At 45.4% G+C, this 24,025-nt stretch overlaps 1 long non-coding RNA gene across 2 annotated transcripts in view; it reads right to left on the reverse strand.

Moving 5' to 3' along the window:
* Window positions 1-12,403: 12,403 nt before the first annotated feature.
* The window catches only part of LOC144727557 (uncharacterized), a 67,978-nt gene continuing 56,356 nt past the window's right edge, over window positions 12,404-24,025 (reverse strand). Inside the window, exons 4-5 of one of the 2 annotated variants that reach the window (XR_013587420.1) lie at window positions 14,819-14,864; window positions 12,404-14,334 (exon numbers count right to left, since the gene is read on the reverse strand). This is a non-coding gene — a long non-coding RNA (uncharacterized LOC144727557). Of the gene's footprint in view, window positions 15,067-24,025 lie in introns of both variants that reach the window. The other variant, XR_013587419.1, reaches the window with a different exon arrangement.

The raw sequence follows: 24,025 nt of genomic DNA on the forward strand, positions 1-24,025 counted from the left end.
GAGTGTACTAGTGAATCACTACCATCACTAGCTAGTGAGTGTACTAGTGAATCACTACCACCACTAGTTAGTGAGTGTACTAGTGAATCACTACCACCACTAGCTAGTGAGTGTACTAGTGTGTCACTACCATCACTAGCTAGTGAGTGTACTAGTGTGTCACTACCATCACTAGCTAGTGAGTGTACTAGTGTGTCACTACCATCACTAGCTAGTGAGTGTACTAGTGTGTCACTACCATCACTAGCTAGTGAGTGTACTAGTGTATCACTATCATCACTAGCTAGTGAGTGTACTAGTGAATCACTACCACCACTAGCTAGTGAGTGTACTAGTGTATCACTACCATCACTAGTTAGTGAGTGTACTAGTGAATCACTACCATCACTAGTTAGTGAGTGTACTAGTGAATCACTACCATCACTAGTTAGTGAGTGTACTAGTGTGTCACTACCATCACTAGCTAGTGAGTGTACTAGTGAATCACTACCATCACTAGTTAGTGAGTGTACTAGTGAATCACTACCATCACTAGTTAGTGAGTGTACTAGTGAATCACTACCACCACTAGCTAGTGAGTGTACTAGTGTATCACTACCACCACTCGTTAGTGAGTGTACTAGTGTGTCACTACCATCACTAGCTAGTGAGTGTACTAGTGTGTCACTACCATCACTAGCTAGTGAGTGTACTAGTGTGTCACTACCATCACTAGCTAGTGAGTGTACTAGTGTATCACTACCACCACTCGTTAGTGAGTGTACTAGTGAATCACTACCATCACTAGTTAGTGAGTGTACTAGTGTGTCACTACCATCACTAGCTAGTGAGTGTACTAGTGAATCACTACCATCACTAGCTAGTGAGTGTACTAGTGAATCACTACCATCACTAGTTAGTGAGTGTACTAGTGAATCACTACCATCACTAGCTAGTGAGTGTACTAGTGTATCACTACCACCACCAGGTTAGTGAGTGTACTAGCAACAATTCACCCAAACCTCCCAAACGATATGATGGTCACATTTCATGGTCATGGTTCAATTCACAAATATATTCTTACATTAAATCTTGACTTAAAGCTTTCGTGACTGCAGGAATTCATATTATTTGGGTCTTTCGGTAAAGTCACGTAGATAGGTTCAAAGAAAATCACAAAAAATAACAAAAAACTACGACGTTTCGATCATAGTTTATTTATTTATTTGAACCTATCTACGTGACTTTACCGAAAGACCCACGGCATATATTCTTACATTCTTCATTGTCTCACATGCCGTTTTGTTTGTACAGTTTCACTCGCTTTGTAACGCCAAAATGTAGCATCGCCAAAATGTAGCATCGCCAAAATGTAGCATCGCCAAAATGTAGCATCGCCAAAATGTAGCATCGCCATATAATATTGTGGATATTTTATACCCATGGTCAAGTAACCGTAAATGTGGACGATTTGTAAAAAAATCTATTTAGACTGACCATTTGATGCACGTACACGAGATTCAATAAATGACACTGATCAATAAATCAATGCGTCATCGTGTTTCCTATTTGATAAGCCCCCACCTGCGATTAGACTGTACAAAGTTGCCTGGCGTTAACGGCGTATGGGTTGACATCCTACTCGGTTATCGTTTCGAGAAGGAAGAAGACTTTTATACAACTTTTATTGCCGCCAGCAGCAACAGCACTGGAGGCGATTCCGATATGAAATACACAAAGTCACCAGCAAACAAATGAAAATAAACGCTACAAATCCACGCGCTGTGGCGCTAAAAGCACCGCGCACAACACGAAAGAAAAGCCACGTGGTGGTGGTGGTCATCGCGCACGCCACGATGACGAGCGAGCGCTTCAGAAGGTGAACACGAGGGTGCCGTGCACGCTGGTACAGAGAGGGGCTTGTCGGGCTCCCCAGCGTTCGAAGAAGACGCGCACATCACCAACATGTGTGTGGTACATGGCGTGCTCCAGCCGGAGCCGCGCCTTAAGCAGGCCTCTGAACACTGGAAGCACCACAGAGCAGCCGTCAGTGTCACCATTTGTCCCATATTACTGGTCTGGTAGTCCACGTGAGCCCATGACGATGCCGCGTGCTTTCATTTAGCACTTTGCTTGCAACTCATTCATCACTCGCTCATTCGCAACTTTACTCGGAAGGCCCTTTAGCAGCTCGTCTCGAAGCGCATCACATTAACAATGACCCAGAGATGTATCAGTAAACCACAAGTCATATGCCTTGGCATTAGTTCAATCAATACATCAATAGTTTAGATTTACAACCGCGCACACAAACTTCTATGAATTCATTAAACGGGCCAAAAGCGGGGCCCTTTTCGCGCGTGCAGTACTGGCCCGACGATATTAGTTCGGCTTTATAGTGCCGCTAATTGCGCAATGATTGTTACGTCGTTTATTACACATTGGATGCATAATAAACCAATATGGTGTAAACAACATTAGCGCGAGATTAGCATCCGTCGCGTTTTACGAATTTGCCGCAAGTTGCGGCGCTAACAAGAATGCGTATTTCATCTGCACGGGCGGAGACGCTGCGATGGGCCGTGGTGTCGTGCGGAGGCGGGAGGGGGCCCCTCGCTCGCTCTCGCCGGCAGGACCCCAAAGGCGGTGCCGGCCGTCTCGTTTGCCAAGTTCTCAAACGTTTCGCACATTTTTTGTTTACGTCGAACGCTTTCCAATTAAGGTCCAAAGCGTCCGTGCATTAGCTCCGTCCGTCCGTCCGTCTGTCCGCCCGGCTGCCTGCCAGTAACGTGGCGTCACAATTGCTCGCGTAATGATGATCCGATACGAACGGAAGTTTTAGCGTGAAGTTGCGTCGCTGCTTACGGACTTACCCGAGACAAACCAGGCTTGATTCACTAAAGTGTTGCCCAAAAGCTTGGAAACGCAAAGCAAAGCATGTGGGACTATCAAAATACATGGGGTTTCCCCCCTGACCACTGCCCATCGGTTTTCGCGCTGATAATTGAATTGGTAAAAAAAAACACCTCCGAGGAAAAACGCGCATCGGGAGCGTTACGTAATCCATGCCGTGCGCGTGCACGATTTTTCTTCCTCGCGTTTAACTGCACAGATCACGTGGCTTTTCGGCAATGCTCCCCGGAGCAGTTTCCTAAAGCGCCGCTAATTGTGCGGTGAATGTCCCAACCCGGTGTAAGACTGCGCCTGGATTGCCGCCTCTGAGCTTTGCGCAGAGAGAGAGAGCGAGCGAGCGAGCGAACGAGGGAGACAGCGCGCGAGCAGAAAAACCGAAACCGCGAGACCAAAACTCACCAGCGAAACGCGTCCCCGATCTGAACGCGGATCGGAGTCGGCTGCAATTTTTTGTTCAATTCACGTGCGCATTTTTTGTTGTTGTTGTTGACAATCCGCAACAACAAATGTGTAACACTAAGTGGTATTTACGACATATTTGCTCCGCTAATGATGTATCCGAGTGCAATACAGTCGGCAGCAAACAAGTGCACGATCCCAAAAGGCGGGGTGGGGGGAGGGCTTTGCGCGTACGCCGTTTGCCACGCGCCCTGACGCTTGCTTCTTCTCATTTGCAGTCGCTGCTAAAGCGCGGCGAGACGCCGCGCCGCTGGAAGCCGCCCGCGAATTTCTCCGCCGTGAGCTAATTGGATTGAGCGCTGTATTCATTTGCAGCTAATTAGCGAGGGGGAAATTATTAATTTATGGCACGCGGTAAATAAATAGGGTTTTGGTTAATTTATCTTTGACCCGTTAATTTGGCTCCCACGGTGAGCACCGCACCCCCGCTCGTACTTAACAAGTCGCCGCAGAAAACCGAGCGGGGAGGTTTAGATTGGGGGGGGGGGGGGCAGGGGGGGGGCAGGGGGGGCAGGGGGGGGCCTCTTCAGGAGTTGTCGCTCGCTCGCGGGACAACAGCTGAGCAAGGGAGCAGCAGCAGCAGCAGGAGGAGGCATTAGTCAAGAGACCACGCTCCTGAATTCCTCCATCATCTGGCTATACGTGGGAAATGGATTAGGCAATAAGCATGCAGATTAGAAATTACATGCTAATGAAACAATTAAATTTAGGAAGTCATGGTGTGGTACTGTAATAGAGCTCTGGGGCTAAGCTGTGCATTAATAGAAAACATCATAGCCTTGGGGCTTTTGATATAAATAATGTATTTTCTCAAAGTCTAAAATACCTTAAACAGTCAGGCAGGGCAAATGGATAACAAGCAGATAATCCTCGACATTTGTTGGTGTCAAGGCCCTCCGGTTGCTCAGCGCAGAGCACAGTGCAGACCGTGAAGGGTTAATTCTGCAACGTCTACTTTTTTTTACATTGCAATGTAGTTAAATACAGTAGATCTAAATTCATGTAAGTGATCCGTTAGCCTTATGTAATTGAAAATTCCTTAATATGCAAAGCCTCTTGACCTTGTTTAATTGTGCAAAATCTATATTGAAACAGTCCATTATATCCATGGTCAAAATAATTGCATTTATTCCGTGGGTGGGTTTGAGGGTGGTAATTACGGTTATGCAAGTTGTTAACATCGTATCAGTTGTTTAGTTTGGGAATTAAGTACCACGTGAAATTGCATTGCACGCTTTCATTAAAATTTTCACTGTAACTACATTTTTTCCACCCTCTTCTTCTCCAGTTCTACCGGAGTTGGAGTATAACGACGTGGAGTAAAATTTGGTCACGTGTATTTTTGTTACACACTGCAGGCCTGTAAGTTAGTCTGCCATCAACTCAACTTGAAGTCATGGGATATTAATCGGGGATGAGTTTAAAATAACATTAAACATTCTGAATTTTCGATCTGTGCATGTTTAAGCACGATCGCAGAGATATTCTTTGGATTCTTTTGGGACAATTTACATTGCGTGACGACGTTGCTGCAAGAGTTGATGTCATTCGATGACAGGCCGTGTGATTTTTGTGCGGGGGTGGAGGAGGGGGATCAGGCACCAACATGACAACATACGCGATGCCATTTCCAGATAAATCTGAAACGAAAGAAGCGTTCCAATCATCCTAAATTTTAACAAACCCCTGATTTTGTGTACACGTCATATTCACTTGAAAATCGGGAACACAAACGTAGTATGTATGTCGACATGCTGAGTAAATACATTTACTTAAAGTTTCGTAAAAATGTGTGCAGTTCAAAAATATGCCTGCATCGCAATCTTTTCATGTCATAATTTACAAAAATTAGCGAGAGTTTAAAAAATAACGCGTCATTTTATGTAAACCAGTCAAACCAAATTTAATTTTCAGCATTTCTGATACGCTGCATTGCGTGCTTAAATAAATATTTGTTGGATAATTGTCAGTTTGTCTAAGTTGGTCGTGATAGTAAACGTCAAAAATAAAAAATAAATAAAAATAATAATCTTTAAAATCGTGACAGCAAGTGCGAATATCCGAGATATTGTTTACATTTTTCATCTAACAATATATATTTTTTGCACGTGTCAATTTTAAATGTGGTCGTAGAACGGCGTCAACCCAGTGAAAGGATTGCGAGGGAGAGCGTTGCGAAGACACTTTAATTCCATTTTGCAATTTTGCTTAAAAACACGTACGGTGTAGGAGTTATCAGTGATCAGCCGTGGTTTCATCCGCTGCTGGATAAAGCCCTCTCCAATCCACGGTCATCTCTGATGATCCTGCACGGCAATAATCCAACTAGCTCGTGCATGCGAGCCGATTTCATCACTCCGTCTCCTCATTAGACGTATTCTCTCAGAGGGATTCCATTCCCTGGCGACCGCTCCCGATAGTTCAACGGAGGAGCTAAACGGTGCCTCCACAAGCGCCATCAATTGGTCTCCATGAACTGGACTGACATGAAATTGCTCTTCCGACTTATTATATTCACGGCCCCCTCATTATTCTTTGACCATCGGCCATCAACCTCTTCTCACGACGCGTCATGCCCAAGCACACTTACTTTTCCTGAACAGTCGTGAAGATGTATTCGACCTGCCCGTGTTCTTTAATCCGCGCGTGTATTGAGATTGTGCACGCAACGGACTCATCCCTCGCCCCCCCCCCAACCACTGCCCACACCCCGCCACCACACCCACAACCCGATTGATTCGATTGTCACAATCCGGGGATGCGATCGATTTAAGAACCTCTTGGTTGCTCTGTTGTTGTTTTTTTAACCCTCTCGTTTGGCTTAAAACATTTTCACGTCTTTCTTTTTTTGTCTCGTTTGTACATTTTCACGCGTGCCACATTAGCCCATATGTTACATTTGCGCATTATTTTCACACTATGTGCCTACGCGCATATCGCCATAAGCGTGTCCGATCTCGTAGCGTCGTCCACGCGCCCACCGTGGAGATGGACCAACGAAATCAGGATTACGATTACCATCGAGAAAGTCGTGAGAGATGCCCCCAGCTTGCGTTAGGCCTTCATCGAGCAGTGGATTGACCACGGCCGATGGTGATAATCAAGGCGTGAACAATACGAACATACGCGCGCGCACACACACACTAATCTCGCTCAAATCGCCAGTGAGAGTGGGTCCGTGGAGAGAGGGCTTTACGGTGGCGTGTGACTTGGGTTGCTCCGAGACTCTGGGAATGTGCGGGCGATCTTGGCGAACCGAAGCGCGGGGATACTTGTTGTTGTTGTTGTAGGTAAATGAGATCGCACGGCTGGGGCCCACAAAAGACTAAACATGCTTTGCGTTCTCTCTGCGGGGAGGGCTAATTGAGACTGGCATGTCGCAGCCTCTGTGTGCTTCCGAGACCTTGAAATGACTCCACACAATCGCGATTAAGCCCACCCATTAAACAACTTGTCCCCGGTCTTTAGCTAATAACGCGGTAATGCCACAATTTCCTTTGCAGCGTTCCTGCCGTGTTTATGTTCTCTCACGTGCCACCTCCATCCTCACTTAATACCCAGGCGATGCTAAACGCCATTAAATGTGCAGAAAACTCAGTTTGAAGTTCAGCCATTGAAGTGATTTGCTTAATGGCATCTATTCCGACTTCAGTTTAATGATAATCCCACGTTTAGGCAAAGGGGGTTTCGTTTAAAAAACAACGGACGGCATCGCCACGGCAAGAGACATCCAATCCTTCACACTTGCCACTTCTCCCCCCACCTCTGTCCCCCCGAGCAGTACGTCACAGATTGGTCGATCGGTAATGTCGCTTGTGGTGGAGCCAACTGCCGGCTTTTACTCCCAACTCTTCCAAGACATCTGGCCGGTGTGGAAGAGAAGGCCAAAGTACGTGGCTCGAGAGAGGGACCCTCTCTGGAACTCCCAGCAGAGGCGTGGGCAGGCAATTGCAAGTGCCGCACATTTTTTTTCACACCTTTCTCCTGGCCCACGTCCGAAGGTTTTTATTCACGAATTTTTTTTGGCAAAAAAAAAACCGAAGAAGCTTTTTTCTTTTAGGAAATGCATTCGATAACGGTATTGAATGGTGGAAAACAAACTTTTTTTTGACTCAAGGAAAAATGCACATTGATTTTTTTTTGCGTGGGGAAGTGGGGGGGGTAGGAGAAAAGTAATCATCTGAACTGTATGCCGCATGGAAATAAATCCTTGTGTAATAAAATCTCAGTTTGGTGCAGAGCATGGATTTTTGTGTTGTGTCTGCCGGGTTCTCTCTCTCTCTCTGTTCGGTTAATGCTAACAAACACACACACTTCACCAAATTATCTTCTCCGGAGTCCGTCTCAAGAAATGGGCAGATTGCTTTTGCTGTGGGGATTTTTTTTCCCTTCGTGTGTGTGTGTTCATATTGGATGAATGAGTCTAATTAAAATCCAAGTCCACCTGTCTGCAGAGCTACATATTTTTGCCAGGTCATTGATCAAGCAAGCCATTTGGACACTAATTATGCTCCTTGCAGTCAGCGAGTACAGTCATACTATAACACAGGAGGGGAGAGAGAAAAAAATCATTTGAGATTGTTTAATATTTCATAAGGCTCACATACACATAAGGCATCGGATAGTGATACACATCACTGGTTTAGCTGCCATTTTTACACAACTAGATAATGCAATGATCAATGGATATTGGTTCGTTAAACTTTAAATCTTTAACCTTAAGTCATTTGTGGTTGCTGCTTTTAGTTACGTGAAATTTAGTCGACTGTGCATTGTGCAAACGTGCAGAGGACGTATTTAGTTGCGGGCTTTGGTAAATCTCTTCACTTGTTATGTTGATGAACCATATTGCAAAGTAAACGCAATAATTGTGCTGCGTTTGTTTACCATCAAGTAAACACTATCAGAGGAAGAAATACAATTATAATGAGTTTGGGTGTACATACTAGTTATAGATCAAACCCTAAATGGAATCTTCATTACCGGGGTACTTTGAATAGTTTACGCCTCTCCATATTTCGCTATAATGATATGTTTTCGCACTTTATTAAAGTGGTAATGCAAAGTTAAATATGGCCAGTGCCTGATAACAGCCGTTAGACTCCCAGCAAGGAGTCTGTAATGCAACGTGGAAATTGTTAGGCACCATCTTACTGCAAGTGCTCAACAAAGAGAGATCCCCCACGTAGCCTCCACAGACTGTGTGAGCAAGTGCTATTAGCGAGCACGAAATAATTCCGACAGGGCAAACGAGGGGGGGGGGAATGGCCAGCACAACAGTGCTGATGTTTATTCATTTAAGGCTGAGTCGACCTTGGGGATAGCCAGAACTGGTTCGGATGCTCCTCACCAATGTTGACCGTGAGTGGGAATCGAAGTCGGTTCGCTGAGTTCACCGCTACACACGGCAGCTCCCCGCGAAAAAAAAACCTGTATATAGTCAACACTGCTCTGGAGGTATTTCTTTCTTCAGAGAAGCAGATGGTGCCTTCAATCCTGCCAGTTTTTTTGCATTGCCACGTTACGAGAAACATTTATACCCCCCCACCCACCCACCGCCTCAAACACACTGCTGCGATGTTGCTCGAACGTACATTGTTTAATTACGACCGTGGAAGAAAGGCAAGCACTTCATTTACTTATTTAACCAGTTGCGGGAGGGCGCATTCGGAAGCCGTGGACACGCACAGCCGTGCACCGTGACCGCCTGCGAGAAGACAGCGAGGGCGCGGCTCAGCCGGCGAATGCTTGCGGCTGGCGATCTCCTTGCGAGCTGCGTCGGTGGCAAATACGTAGCCGCGGACCAAGACAAATCCGCTACCTCGCGAGGAGACGCGATCGGTGAGCAGAGGGACAGCTTCACGCTCGATTGCCCGCGCTTAAGCATCGGTAAGGGGCGGCACCACGGCAGGATCTCAGCCCGGGCTCAATATTCCAATCAAGAGGGCCCCCAGTGAATGACCGCGGTGTTTTCCAGCAAAGCCCTCTCGTTGCATCGCGGCTCTGGGAATCTGAGACCGCGGGCAACTCTCTTAGAGAAAACCCGACGGCTGATTTTGAAAATTGCGCCAAACCAATGAACAGAGCTGCGGCCGCCGTGATTGCAAATTGGCGACTTGGGTTCAGGATGCGATTTGAGGTTTGACGTTATCGTGACTACAGCGTAATAGACGACCTGGCGTCTATTAAACTAAAACTACGAACTAAACTACGTGTTTTTTACCAGGTAAGGCCCACTGAGCTATGTGGCTCTTTTACAGAAGCGACTTGGCCACAATTGATAGCTCAACGAAGCGGCTTATCGTCACGTGGAAAGTTATAGCGGCCAAATACTCTCTCAACGCATGTTCCGACATGTAGAGGTAAAAATCCACACGACTACGGGGAGAGAGACACGCAAACTCCAAGCACACAGGCGTCAAGGTCGGGATGGAACCCACGACCTGCTGCGTGTCGGGCAAGGACGTTAAAATCTCGCCATCGCGGCTCCCCAAGAGAGTGCTCGTTAGGGCGTGTAATCCTGCTCATGCAAGGGGACGGAAATGCACGTGAACTTAATGATTGAGCAGCAGTCTTTATAATAGTTCGGCTGACCCCTGTTAGGCAGGGACCCCCCCCCCTCCCCCCCGAAAGTGAATGGTGATTTATGTATTATTACTACTGCTGCTGCTGCTGCTGCATCTTCTTTGTTCAATGGGTCCCAGAGCTCGTCCTTTTGAAACAGGGCACAGCAGCAAGCGTGGACGATGGCAGGAACCGGCCGTGATTGATAGCAAATCGTTGTAAAGGCTCGCACACAATCACTTGTTTGGTGGGTGACCTACAGGTCATAAAGCAACGCCAGTAAACCGAGCTTCGTGACAAAACAAAAGCAAAACTATGTCTGAGGTCTTGTTGTCATTGTTTAGAGCATGTGCGCTACACGAAATGATGAATGTAATCAAGCCGCATATGATTATTATTTTTTAGGAGTAATTTTAGTTTAGGGGTTGTTGTTGTTGTTTTTCTGCTCCTCCGTCTTTTGTTTAAACACCGGAGCAATGGATTGCGGAAGCAAATTCAAGCGCACAATGTCGGTTGCACGTAAACGTGTATAGATTGAAGGGAGTAAACTGAGCTTGTGGGACAGCGGAGATTAATAATGGTAAGCAGAAATGAATAAAAATGACCATGCACCATAATGTAAAGCGGAATATCGTGTTACACGCATGCACGCCACAGTAAGATGCCAGGAAAAGGGAGAATAATCCACCACTGAATGTATAATTGTATGCGTGTCATTTATCCATAAAAATATTCCTTTAATATCATTGCATTAAAAAAATATCTCGAAGAAATAGAATCAAATTTGAGAAAATTAATATATTAAACCATCAATCAATCAATATAGCATAATGTTCAGCATTAGAGAAGGCTCCCTTGAAGACACAGATGACAATTAAATGAATGATCTCATTAAACCTTGCCTTGAAGGCTGTGATGGAAAGGTCAGCTTCCACGATATGTTAATCCTCCAGCCCCTTTAATTCCAGGGATTTAGGTATTTAATTTTTGGAGATACCAATAATTTCCGAAGAATGCCCCAAGCTAACTTAACACAAATCTCATAAAAGTCATTTAGAAAGGGCTTTAGGAATATTAAATCTAGCTTATTGCACAATTGCAGAGGGGGGGGGGGGGATGAGTTTGTTTCTTTTTCACTTTTACTTTTTTTACCGAACAACAACACGCTGCGAGATTCATTTCTTATTCAAAATAAATATTTAAGCAGATTGGCCCGTTCAATTCTAAAATGGCATTCTTTCAAATCAATCCAACTTGGCATAGGAATGCATATGAATCCTTCCGTCTCTAACCATAGACCAATAATAATAATTAAATACATCTATAAAATTAAGTAATTAATTAATTAGATAAATACGGATTACATTTTCGTCTATTTCAGGAGGATTCATTCCCCATCACCTTCGAATAAGCGTGTATTTCAACCGTTATGCGTCTCTTCTCTCTTAGATATACTCCAACAACTCAAAGTTACACGATTAAAACGTCCAAACAATGAAAAAACTTCAGAATACCCAAAATTCCGGCTGGCAGCGGAAGCGTTGTGGCCGTAGAGGCCCCCATGTACGCGGGGCACAGATACCTTTTGTCATAAATCCACACCTATTACCCACTCCCGCGTCCCCGTGCCGCTCACTTAGAACGGACGTGGAATTAGAGGGCGGCCCGTGAACGTGCGTGACAAGTCCTACGATAGGCCCGAGCAGTTGGCTGGGAAGCCATCACCTCCGATCACTGTTGCCGGGAGTTTTCCTGTACGCACGCATACGGACGAATGCGGCGATGCTCGGCTACGACTGTCCGACCGCATACCGCAAAACGTCTCCTCTCCCGTAGTTTGGCTTGGCGTGAGTCGCGACAAGTAAACGTAACGGGGGAGCGCTCTGTCCGTTGTAGTGCCCCACCGAGTGCGTATGTGGGCCCGTGTGCCTCCTGAGCGAGATCTGGAGAAACAGCACAGCCTCTAAATAATTCATGAAACCTTGAGTGCTTTTTTGTTTGGGTGTCCGTACAATGATTAATAAGACTTCACGAAAACAATAACCGGAGTTTTATTTCGCCGTATAATGTTATTTCTTTCCCACACACACACGCACATGCAGCCTACGGATGAGTTATTGATGATATAAAATAAAGCAATTGGCAAGGTTATTAAGTGGCTAATTATGATAACAGGTGGACAGTTGTTCCCCCTCCCGTGTACAATTTGTTTTACAATATTGAGAATTTGCTCGGAAATTGTTGACAAAACTTGAAGTCAATTAAAAATAAATTCGGATTTTTTTCACCTCAAATTTCGTGGACCAAGGGTTTGTTTAATTTCGTTTTCTCTCCCACCCACCAACACAATTAGTTCTGCCTACCTGGTGAAGTGAGAATGATTTTAAGGCCATCGTTTAGTTCTGGTATTCAGTTATGCAGCTGACGATGGTGCTGTCTTGTGCAAAACTAACGCGTTGGCTAAAAAGAAAAAAAATTCAAGGTCAAATACAGGTACGTATTTATTTTATTTGGTCAAACGCGGGAATATTTTGACAAAGGCGCACCGTCACAACCATCCAATTAGGGAAAAGAAGAACTGACATTGTCTCGGAAACACTGGGCGTAAGGCAAGGAAAAAAATAATGCACCTTATTGTTAAAGTTGGTGTAAAAAGTGAACAATATAACAAACATTTGGCTTTTTTTGGGGGGGGGGAGGGTGGAAATAATGGATTAAAAAATAAGTCGCCAAGCTATTCGCAGAAGTAAAAGTGTTGACATTAGCATTCAGAATAACCGCAAGTGACTAATGCATTAGACAGGGATTCTCTTATTTAATTTATAGAGCTTCAGTGCAATTGCCTTACCGTTAGAGCAGCCAGACCGGTGCCATTTGTGCTTAAAATCATGCCGTTTCATTAGAGAGATTATGCAGAATGCAGTGAAGACAATTAATTGTATTGTAAAGGCCAAAGTAAATGAAGGCAGTGCTGCATCAGGTGCATCTGAATTTATAATGATGTGAGAAACTGTTACACTGGTATTAAGCGTTTTAACTTTAATTTAGGGAAAAGAACTGTTAAACTGTCCAATAATGTTAATGTTACGGCTTTAAAAGGGAGTGCTCATTCTTTATGTATAATAAAGTAATAAAAATAACTTCCAAGAAAGCGTTATATTGATGTCGAATGATTTTAAATGGCCTCACAACGTGGATGTGTTTTGCGATGGCATGCCTGCAAATGACCTCCTCCCCCACCCCCCTCCTCCCCAAATGAATAATATTTTACAAAACATGGTAATTCGTATATTTTGGATGATAGAAAATTGCGTGATAGATTGTAATTGGTCACCATCGTGCCACGAATTTCGGGGGTTATCTTACAAAATGTGCTACAGATGCATGGCATTGCCAACCAATGCTGACCTAGATTATTTGGAACGGCAGAATCATTTTGAAACGGTGTAGTCTTTCACGTGAGCAAAAAAGGTGATCAATGCGTTTATCTGCCACTCTTTACTCTTAATTGAAAGAAGTTACTTTTCCGTGGATGTTTCTTTAGCTGAAGCCAAGACAGCTTAATAAATATTAAATAACCAAAGTTTCTTGAATCGTTAGGATGAAAATAGAAAATTACATTGGAATACTGTACACGTGTATATACATATACATCATGTGTGTGTGTATATATACAGCATATGTGTATGTATATACACACACACATCATATGCGTAAAGGTTAAACTTTTCCACAATGTAATAAAAATCTGTATTCGTTCGTAGCATCGTCAGGTTATATAAGGTCCATAGCGTTACAAAGATATTTCACATATTAAAATGCCGTCTTGCTCAACGGGAAATCCCGATTTTACAGTAAAATGTACGCACTGTTCTATTTTTTTCACGTATTATATTAGCTTCAAACAAAGGTTTTCATAGCCAACACAATGCTCCACGTGCTAGTACACGCTAAATGAAAAATAAGTATTATTTTCTAGCATAATCAGCTGTATCCCAAACACAAATATGGATCACACGATATTACCAACAAACGTCAATGCTGCGCTGCATATATACGTCGTGATCAAATAAATAAATGTCAGCAATTTGGAATAACTGGAATTTAACATGTGGTCAGTGTTGAGCACACTATGCTACTGACTGAGTGGTGAGTGATATCGATGTTAACCACGGCTAATATCGCTCAGTGGTGATATCTAAGTGATACCAACAGCGTTGAAGTATCATCAAAAACCACACCTATGACGGACAAGGTGTGGGCAGGCATTCATCTAGCAGTGGATTGACTATATCCTGCCGCTGATGACGTGTATTGAACAGATGGACAACACTAGCAATGAAACTCATACATTTTCTGAGAACCTTCTAGCCCAGTGATGTACACGGTCAATCGCAAGGGCCTCGAGCTGGACCAGTGCTGGAACACAGAAGAATGGAGGGACATTGCATTATCGATATCTGCACATTGGCAAACAATTTACACCAGGGTTCTTCAAATATATTTTGTGGCGGGCCACGCAATATTAATTAACGTGTGCTGCTGGGCCATGTGACATCACAGTGTCACGTGTACAAGACGTTATAACTTCACATGGCATCATGGCCAGACGTGGCCATTGAGTGGACCGCTGAAGAACCGTTATTTTCACATTTGTAAGATGGTCATTGAACTCCACAGCCATACAACAGGCCATAATGGGGGGGGGGGGGGGGGCAGGAGGTGGCAGTACAAGTTGTTTTTTGAAAGCCGTCTGTACGGATCTTAGAGTGTTATCCTATCATTATTCCCACATACTAAACAATTTTTCATGGCATTGGCCTCACATCAAATTGTAGGACTTTCCTGACAAAACAAATACATTATAATTCCCTAGATATATAAATGGCATCATTATTATTACCACGGCAGATGCAAACCACGTGGAATTTCAAGTCTCCTTGGAGCACCTGCACACACACAAAAAAATCAGTCGACACAAACTCAAAGACAGACTACGCAAATTGGGACCACACAAATTGCCTTTGGGAAGTGGACATGATCATTAACAAGGCCAGCGCTGCGAGAAGAAGTGACCCGGCTCTTGACATCTTGAGGACGCTGCACGTTGCCAGCATTCCCTGCGTGCTGATGACCGCATTCTCTGATAAGCTGCACGTCACACGAAGATGCATGGCATGTTCAGGCATGGCACAGATGCATTCGGCATTGCAAAGCAGATGCCCTCCATCACGAAAGCCACGTCGAGCACGGGAAGGTAGTACATGTTTTAACCCCTTGAATAAACTCTGAAACACACCCACAATGTGTGGTACAAATGAGACACGTCTCAAATGAGTCCCTCACGTGGTTAAATAAAGGATACCCATGTATATAAATACCAACCTAGCCACCAACCAACCCAACCACCCACGTATCTGCTTGTCTACCTGTCTACCCATTAACCGACCTGCACACATATATGTACCAACCTGCCTACTCACCTACACACCCACCCAACCATCCTACCACACACCTACCCACCTACACGCCTACCTCCTGAATGTAGATGATTTGCTGGTATTTTTTTGTCATGAAACAAAAAAACAACAACAACCCAATGACGCTGAGAATTCTATTTTTCCAGGGTTAACGATGACGCCGTCCCGGTGACGAGTCGTGTGGTGTGACCGGTGACGGTGGTACATGTGCACAATCTGCACAGCGGTGCCACCTTCAAAGGCAGCCCGTAAAGTGCCCTCTACTTACAAACGCAACTTTTCAGGAAGTGGCCCCGTGTCAAAAAAAAATAATTCATAAATAAAACGTCCGTACATTATTCATCGGATCTTGCGAAGGATGACTGAAAATAAATATATATATAACGTAGCAATCGAACACCGCATGGTGCACCCTACGATAGTGCAGTGGGCGAGGCATTATAATTGGCAATTATTAAACATAACCTTCTTTATCATCCGAGTCGTGGAATATCGTGCTGGCTTAGAGTGCAGTGTTTGATGTGCTCAATAGGACTCAAAGAGCGAAGACAAATGACGTTTATTTTTCCGTCGTCTTTTTTCACACAAACGTTTTGGTTTCCTTATTTGTTGGTTTTTAATTCAATATAACGTTGCTTGGCTTCCAAACTGCTTTGCACTCAGTGCACAAACACACCACCGCAGAGCACAATCCGTATCATTACCAAACCCATGAAACCATCGCCGTGCGAGCTTGTGCGTGCAGACGGTTTATTTCATTTGAAAAATTCATAAGAAAAAGGCAATGGAGAAAAAATAATAATTCCGTGGATATCACAACCATTTTTCATGATAACTAATGATTTAAATAAAAATATAAAAAACGGATCAATGCCCAGATATAAAATAGGTCACATAACATGGCACTGTTGATCCTGCATCAGATTCCTCCCAGCAGGATTGTAACCAAATTGTCTCTTCTTTATTGGTCAACTAACAACAAACAAACAAAAACAGATTATACTCCCCAAAACCTTCTTATTTGTTAAGAAGACTATTGCACAGAGTACGATATTATATCATACCAAGCTGCGTTAAACGATCACAATTGTAGCCTCGGCAAAATTACATACCTGTCAATGGGGGTTGCGGAAGAGATGTAAAGGTTTATGTTCTAATACATCCTGTATACACTCACAGCATCACCTATCTCCGTTTCTCATTACGTGTTTTTTTGGACATTGAGCTCAACTCATTCGGAGTTTGTTTTCGCACATTTGCGAAATTATGGCATTAGCGATTCCACAGGATTTAGTTCCAATTCGTCCATGCAGGATGGATGGGGCCCAATTCCCCCTGAAAATCCCACAGCCAATCGGTAGCCAGGGGAGGCCCAATCGGAAGAGCAGCCACACGTGATGATGTCAGCATGCTCGCCCCACCAACGGACACAGCCTTCCAATCACGTTCTGTCAGTCATCTTCGTGCGCGTGTGAGCCTCCATTTGTCAACTTTACAAAGAAACGTTTAGACCACCAAAAGAGAAACCCTCCTCCAAGAGAAAATTGCGACAATAAAGTTCGTACGTCGGAGGTGCCAATACAGCCACGAGAATTCGTGCGGAGTAGGATCAGTCTGCCATGCCCCGTCAGTGCCCGCTGCACAAGCCACGCTGCGGTTCGTGATTGACGAGCAAATGGCAGAAAGCCTCCGCACAATTGCGGCGACTTTCCACCATCGCTGGCCACGGTCTAACCCCGACCGCTTTGGGTCAATCCGCAGTCATGGGGCGAAAATTGGCTCGACGAACATTGGTTTACGCACGCAAAACTTCAGGAAGCGGAATTTGCAATATTGTCCAACAACTATTGTCAGAGCGAAGGAATACAAAAGATAAGTAAATTGTGCCCATTGTGAGAGAGGTGATGGACATCCAGAAATAAACCGCGGCCACCAAGGCAAGGATGATAGCTTCATTCCCCATCGATAGCTCGTATGTTGAACTTCTTTCGCACCATACATAGCCAACCGTGCAACAACAAGCTAAACAGAAAAAGCAGTTATAAATAAATGAGTTTTCAATCTATATTTAAAAGTGTGTAGCTCTAGTGGCTTCCTAATATCAGAATGAAGATCGTTCCAGACGGCCGCAGAAGTGCATCTGAAAGCGCACGATGCACTGACCGTCTTTAGCCAATGGATAGCCAAAAGCCGCTGCGAGGATGACCGCAGATTGCGCGATGGTTTATGTTCCTTGACGAGATCACCAAGGTATTGTGGTTCATTTGTGGCAAGCACTTTGTGTGCGATGAGTGCGATCTTATAACGTATTCGTTCGGCAACCGGAAGCCAATGCAGCTCAACGACCACTGGATGGACACGGTCGGATCATGCAGGACCCGTCACGACACGTGCCAAAGAATGTTGTAGACGCTGCAGCTTGATAAAGCAGCTTTTTTCCCCATCGATGTTTCTATGCGTAAGAGTTTATAAACAATAATAACTTCCACCACTTTTCTAAATAGAAAACTAATTTATTCAGCACTGCTTTTTGTGCTTAGTTTGTCTATCCTTCCCCCGCACCTCCGATTAGCATGGTTGGCTACGTATGGTGCGAAAGAAGTTCAACGTACGTACATACATTTTTTTTAAACCACTGCTGGGTGAAGGCATTCCCATACCTTTTGGTCATGGGGGTTGTTTGACCATACTTCACCATGCTGGTCAGTGTCGGTTTGTGAATAAGGAGCCCAGGACCGATATTAGCCATGGCTGGGTAATCGAATTCAGCTCGGCAGTGTAATCGTGCAGTGCGCAAATAACTGCATCAAGGCTCTACGAATGTATTACTGGTACAATCCACTTCATCAGCACAGTGGGAAAAGCGAGGAGTTTACATGAGGAGGGGGAGGGGGGAAGGCGGGGAGGAGGAGAAAGGGGGAACGGAAGATTATGTTTTGGAAGATGGCAAATAACCCAAGGTGGGGCCCAGATATGATTCATCACCATGACAGATAAAGCTCAAAGCCGGGCCCTTACATGAAGCCAAAATTAAAAGAGAGACTGAGCTCTGCTTTTCCATGAATTGTGATGGTCCAAAGACCGCACGATAAAACTGGTGCCAATTCAATAACACACACACACACAGCGGCTGGAAACGCTACCAGATTTTCTGCTCTGCGCGGACGTCATTACACGCTGGAATTTAGAGGACCATTGTATCAATGCATTGCATTTCATTGACACTATGCGTAATGCCGAACACACTCGCAGAAACCGCACGGCTTGGCTCGCTCAGCCGTCAGCCGCCAAACGCTGCACCCCGTGGCTCAGTTTTAATGATTTATAAGTAAACTTTATGTTACAAATAATAGGGTAACCTATACTGATGACCGAAAGGTAATATGCGCTGAAAATTACTATTCGTATTGCTTTCACCATAGGCAGTCCAATTTTGCTAGGCGAAGCGCTCTGTGGCAGTAGACTTTTGAAAACGGAGAGGGGCTGAAGCAACTCTGGACTGCAAAGGATAATTAACTTGCAACAGCCGAGAATGACTGTACAAGATTGCTTTGATGTAATCGAATTAACTTCTAATTATTGCAATTATCCGGGTTCTGTTTCAGTGCTGCGGAAATCGCAGCGCATCTGTCAAGACTTTAGCGCTGCGGTGACGGCACGGGAAGCGTTGGGGTGGTTCCGTCGATTGATTTTTGTAAATGGGGAAAGGGAAAAAAAAAGCCTTTTCATGACAACAATTTGCGGTTCGCGAACGCCGTCTCCGCGTAAACCACGGCGATATTTGCGGGCGCAAAAGATCGGATCGACTTATTACTTAATTCATTTGCAATCTCCGAACATTGTTGTTGTTAGCTGCAGTGCATGTTTTGTTGCCTGACATCAGCAAGCGACGCGCATAATACATTACGAATGCAGCATACGCTCCCTAAGTATGGCCAAAGCGTTTTTGTGTTAATAATTAGCACGCAAGCAGGATTGCAAAATAAGGTGTGGTCGGCTTGTTTTAACAACTCGGTTGGCACCAGCTTCAAAGGCGTCCCTGTTTCTCATTCGAAACATTCACGAGATAAATAAACCAGACACACATCAATAATATACAGTGCTCATAGCGCAATTTCCCAGGGCGTAATCATCCTCCTCCACGATGCATGCGTAACAGCCTCGTGGAAACGGGCCAAAAGAATCGGTCGCAACGCGAAGCTTTATATTATGACGATATGCCACCGCACCTTGGAGCCGCAGCGGAGTTTGGTGGTGGTCCCGCGATTGCGGTTTGCACGCTCAAACCAATTCAACGCATTTCAATATATTGCTGAGGCGCAGCCGCACTGGTTAGGGAAACGGCAGCTCAACTATGCATGTTGAGCAGAGCGGCTGGCTTCGCAGTGGATGGAGTGCGTGTGGGTGAGCGTGTGGGTGAGCGTGTGTGTGGATGCGTGTGTAGTGGGAAGCGGTGGTGTAGCGGTTAGCGCTACACTGCGCTACGAACCCGGCGACCCGAGTTCAATTCCTGCTCTACGGCCAACACCACCAGTCACGATTATCTGAACCGGTCCTGGGCCTCCCCTAGGTCGACTCAGCCTCAAATGAAGACGGCCGGGCGTGATGGTGGCTACCCACCCCCTCGTGTGCCGTTTCCGGCCTTCATAGGTGCTCGCAAACAGCACTTGCCCCAAAAGTACGTCAAGGCTATACGGGGGATCTTTGTCTTTGTGCGAGTGTCGGGGTGTGTGCGCGTTGGCGACATGGGGAAGGGCCACTCCTCCCGCTCTTGCCGCACAGACGAGGCCATTATCTCCTCATCGGCAGTGGGAGACGCGATTGCAGTCAGCCGGCCGGCAGGAGACTGCCACGTGTTTCCTCGGTCTGCCCGTGTCGACCACGCGGGAGGAGGAGGAGGAGGGGGGGGGCGGAGAGCGGAAAAGCGAGACGGGATGGAGCGGGTGGTGAGGGGGGAGCGGTGGGTATCGTGAGCTTGAAGATTGGGGGTGGCTGGGGAGCGAGTTATTGGAGGGGGGGCGAGTGGGCAGAAGAAGCAGTGCCACATACTGGATGGTGGGCAAGGGGCTATGCTCACGTGTGTGCTTGCAGCAGCAGCAGCAGCTGGCGCCGCCGCACGGGAATTGCTTTAGTCCCCTCCTTATCTCCATACGCAGTCGACATTGTCATCAAATTGTGCTCCTCTCCCCAATCCATTTTGATGTTTCAAGCGTTACTGCCCCCCCCTCCCTGCTATTTGGTGGGCCACGGGATCGCGGTGCACACATTTATATAGGCGGAAAAGTATTAACAGTCGTTATTTGAATTGCCTTTTTTTTAAATACCACACACACACAAGGCTCGTTCCCATTGCAACAACTAATTGCTTTTGTTTTTGCCGTAGTTTGGCAGGATTTAAAGTCTTTGTTTGGACAAGTTGATTCTTATTAAGAAAAATGCGTGTAAAATCAGGAATATCCTGCATTTGAAAGCCAAGCTCCGTAAACAACGATTCTAACAGGCATCAAAAATAGTGCCCGGAATAAAAGTTTATTTCTTGCAGCTCAACTTCTCTTTGGTTATATATCACCCATAAACAATCCAAAATATATATTTAAGACAGAGCTACTGCAGCCGTCGCGAGAATATGAGTGAACCTAGCAACCAAGTGTGGCAAAACAAACACGGCAAAAAGAGTGCGTGACAGAATCCACAGAATTCTCCCTCCTCGCTCCTTCCCCGAGCCCCGAAAACCCATGAGCGACACAAAATCAGAAACATATTTACACTAAGCTCTGCCTGTCCCACGTCCCGTCATGTCGCGTTACAACCGCAAGTCCGACATACACACCATTGGGCTGACAGCACAGATTTCCCCTGACAACGCTGTCGCTCTGTGTCACGCTCAAACACGGGCAGGCTCAGAGACCTGGGAAAAAGAACTTAAAATGCTTTATCAGATTGATATTGGTTACTCTTCTGAGGATTCGCTTGGATTATTCATTACTTTGGTGTGTCAACTGTATCGTGGCCTCCTCTCCTCTCTGATTTTTTTTAATGTTGCTTTTATTTATTTAGCATGTCTAAACCCAAATGAAATGGAACGTCCCTCCTGGTTTTGAGTTGGAGGCTTGACTCGATTGCCGTGCTGTCTCAGCGCCGTACGCTTTCATTTCCACATGTTGCGAGACGCAGCGATAGCACGGGCAGGCTAGGCAGGGCAGGCTAGGCAGGGCAGGCAGGCAGGTAGGCTAGGCAGGGCAGGCGGCCCAGGTAGGGCAGGCAAGCAAGCTGGCAGACTAAGCAGGCCAGGCAGGCAAATAGACATGCGGACAGGCAGGCAAGCGGGAAGGTCAGACAGGCTGGCGGGGGGGAGGCTTTCAGATGGACTACATGACGACGCTCATTACATTTGTATATATATACAAAAAGACAAAAATCACACACGTCAAGCAGCATCGTGAGCTCATTTTCAGGAGGACTATGAATAACTTCCTTACCGTAAAATATTTGGCTCGTAATCAAAGTTTGATCGAGAAAATAAATAATCAAAATATGTTTATACATTTGCGTTCCTCTGTTTTTTTTGCATTGAAATTTACTGTTTAATTTTCCCCTTTTCAAGATAAAAATCCTGCGCTATGCTCCTTAAAGATAACATGCCTCTGATGCTGTTTAGTAGCGTGGCAGATTTCGTGATCTCTCCGCTCTTGACTGAAGATGTAGTTACGGTAATTTACCTTGCATGCTAACGCACATAATTGGCAAGGATACAAAATCTCACAATTACCATATGGCACATTTTAACCAGCTGCGTTCCTGATACGACGACAGCCTCTCGTATTGTCGGCCAGATCCTGTAAAACCGTCGCTCTGCCGTGGGTTGTGTGGAAGGCCGGCCGGCCCTGCTTGGCTCACGTTGTGTGATTTATAATTTCAATCTCAGACCTTTTGAAAATTAGCCAGCAGCGTGATTGATTGCCCCGTTTGAAGCTGCCTGGCTGTTTAATTGCGACCGCAGCTGCCAAACACAGGCCCGCAACGCACACAAACACACGTGAAAAATGACGCGTCGCTCTGCACAATGAAAACATTTGCAAAGCCTGCGTGTAAACACTCTGATAATTCAGTGCTAGAAAAGCACGTTAAAAAAATTAAGATATAATGAAACAATCTTCGTTTCTCCTGTAATTCTAGGAAAATCGTAGGCCTTTAAAAAATATCGGTGTTTCGCACACAAAAAGGTCATCTGTCTGTGCCGCGATATTAACGATAATTAACATCGACGAGAGGTGCAATTCTGGATTAGGTGGCCCAACCTTTTGCGCGGAATGCAACCGCAATGCTAAAGAAAAAAAGCCGTGAGCCAACAAAGGTGTCTGTACAGTGCCGTCGCGGCACAGGCGGTCGTGATACGCAACGAAGCAGCGCATTCCCTAGTGGACTGCCGAGAGGGCAGGAGCGGATTGGTGATCATGTGGATCTAATGCAGAGTATGTTCACACTCGGTGCCTGTGACAGACCCCGAGTTTGCCCCCTGCTAACTGAGGGTAACTGCCAACATCTGGCTAGACAAAAGGGGGCAAAGTCCCCCGTGGGAAAGTGGATACCGGCGTGAGTCTATCGCGAGCCCTCAAGTCCGCCGCGCTCAAAACGCAGCCATACAGGAGGAGTGTGTTCATGCGTTTAACCCACCGACCTCCGCAATTGCTTTGTTTTCTTAACCGCCGGATGTGTTTAAAATGTTTTCGACGATTCTGGAAAACGAAAGCTCCAATGTTGCGGGTTGATGTGTCAGTGAGAGAGCAGTGAGAGAGGCCTCTCGTTCTGCATTTAGCAATTAGAGCTGCATCAGAAAAAAAAACCCAAGCCGACCACATAATTAAATTCTTGACACCTATTGATATCAATATTAATACCGTACGCCATACTACATTGGACCAACTGCAGATAATTGCTAATTTAACCGTGTTTAATGCTTAACAACTTTAAAACTGCAAAGTACAATATTGATGAAACTTTCAAATATATATTTTCAGTGCTTGGCTCCGCTCACTTAAACAACATGATTTTCAAAGCAAAGCAGCCCAAAGGGTATTCCCTTAGACTGAGGAGACGTTGCAAGACTAAACCAGCTGTGCCCTGCAGAGACTGGCTGCATGCTGATTAGGATGATATGATTAATTAGGGTGAATGATATTTGGATTAATCATGCCAAAGGTGTTGAATTGCTCAGCGGCCAGCTTGGAAATAATGATGAAAATGTTAGCCCTCCATAAGTGAGAAATCGGGCCCCGCACACAACAGCTGTAGGAGTAGGACCTCTCAACCTTTTACGACGGAGGTGGGATTGAATGAAATCTGACAGCGGGATTCGTTGGGGCCCCTGCCCTAATTCCCTTCCAGGAATCACATTTCTCACAACGTGGAACACTTCTCCCCACGCCAACCCCTTCTTGTCTCTTCCCATCTTCTGACCCTTACATTCACCGCCGATCTCGGAGGCCGACCAAAGTTTTGCACTCTACTGCACTTTTGCTGTCTCGCAGTGCAGGGGAGAGAAAAAAAGAATTGTGAGTAAAAAATCAAGGGGGCCAAACCTCGCTGTTTGACAACTTCCGCGGCGTACAAGAGCGTTCATGGACGTGTCT

Source organism: Lampetra planeri, chromosome 26 (assembly GCF_965212315.1).
Source record: "Lampetra planeri chromosome 26, kcLamPlan1.2.h2, whole genome shotgun sequence".
In the NCBI taxonomy this organism is placed as follows: Eukaryota; Metazoa; Chordata; class Hyperoartia; order Petromyzontiformes; family Petromyzontidae; genus Lampetra; species Lampetra planeri.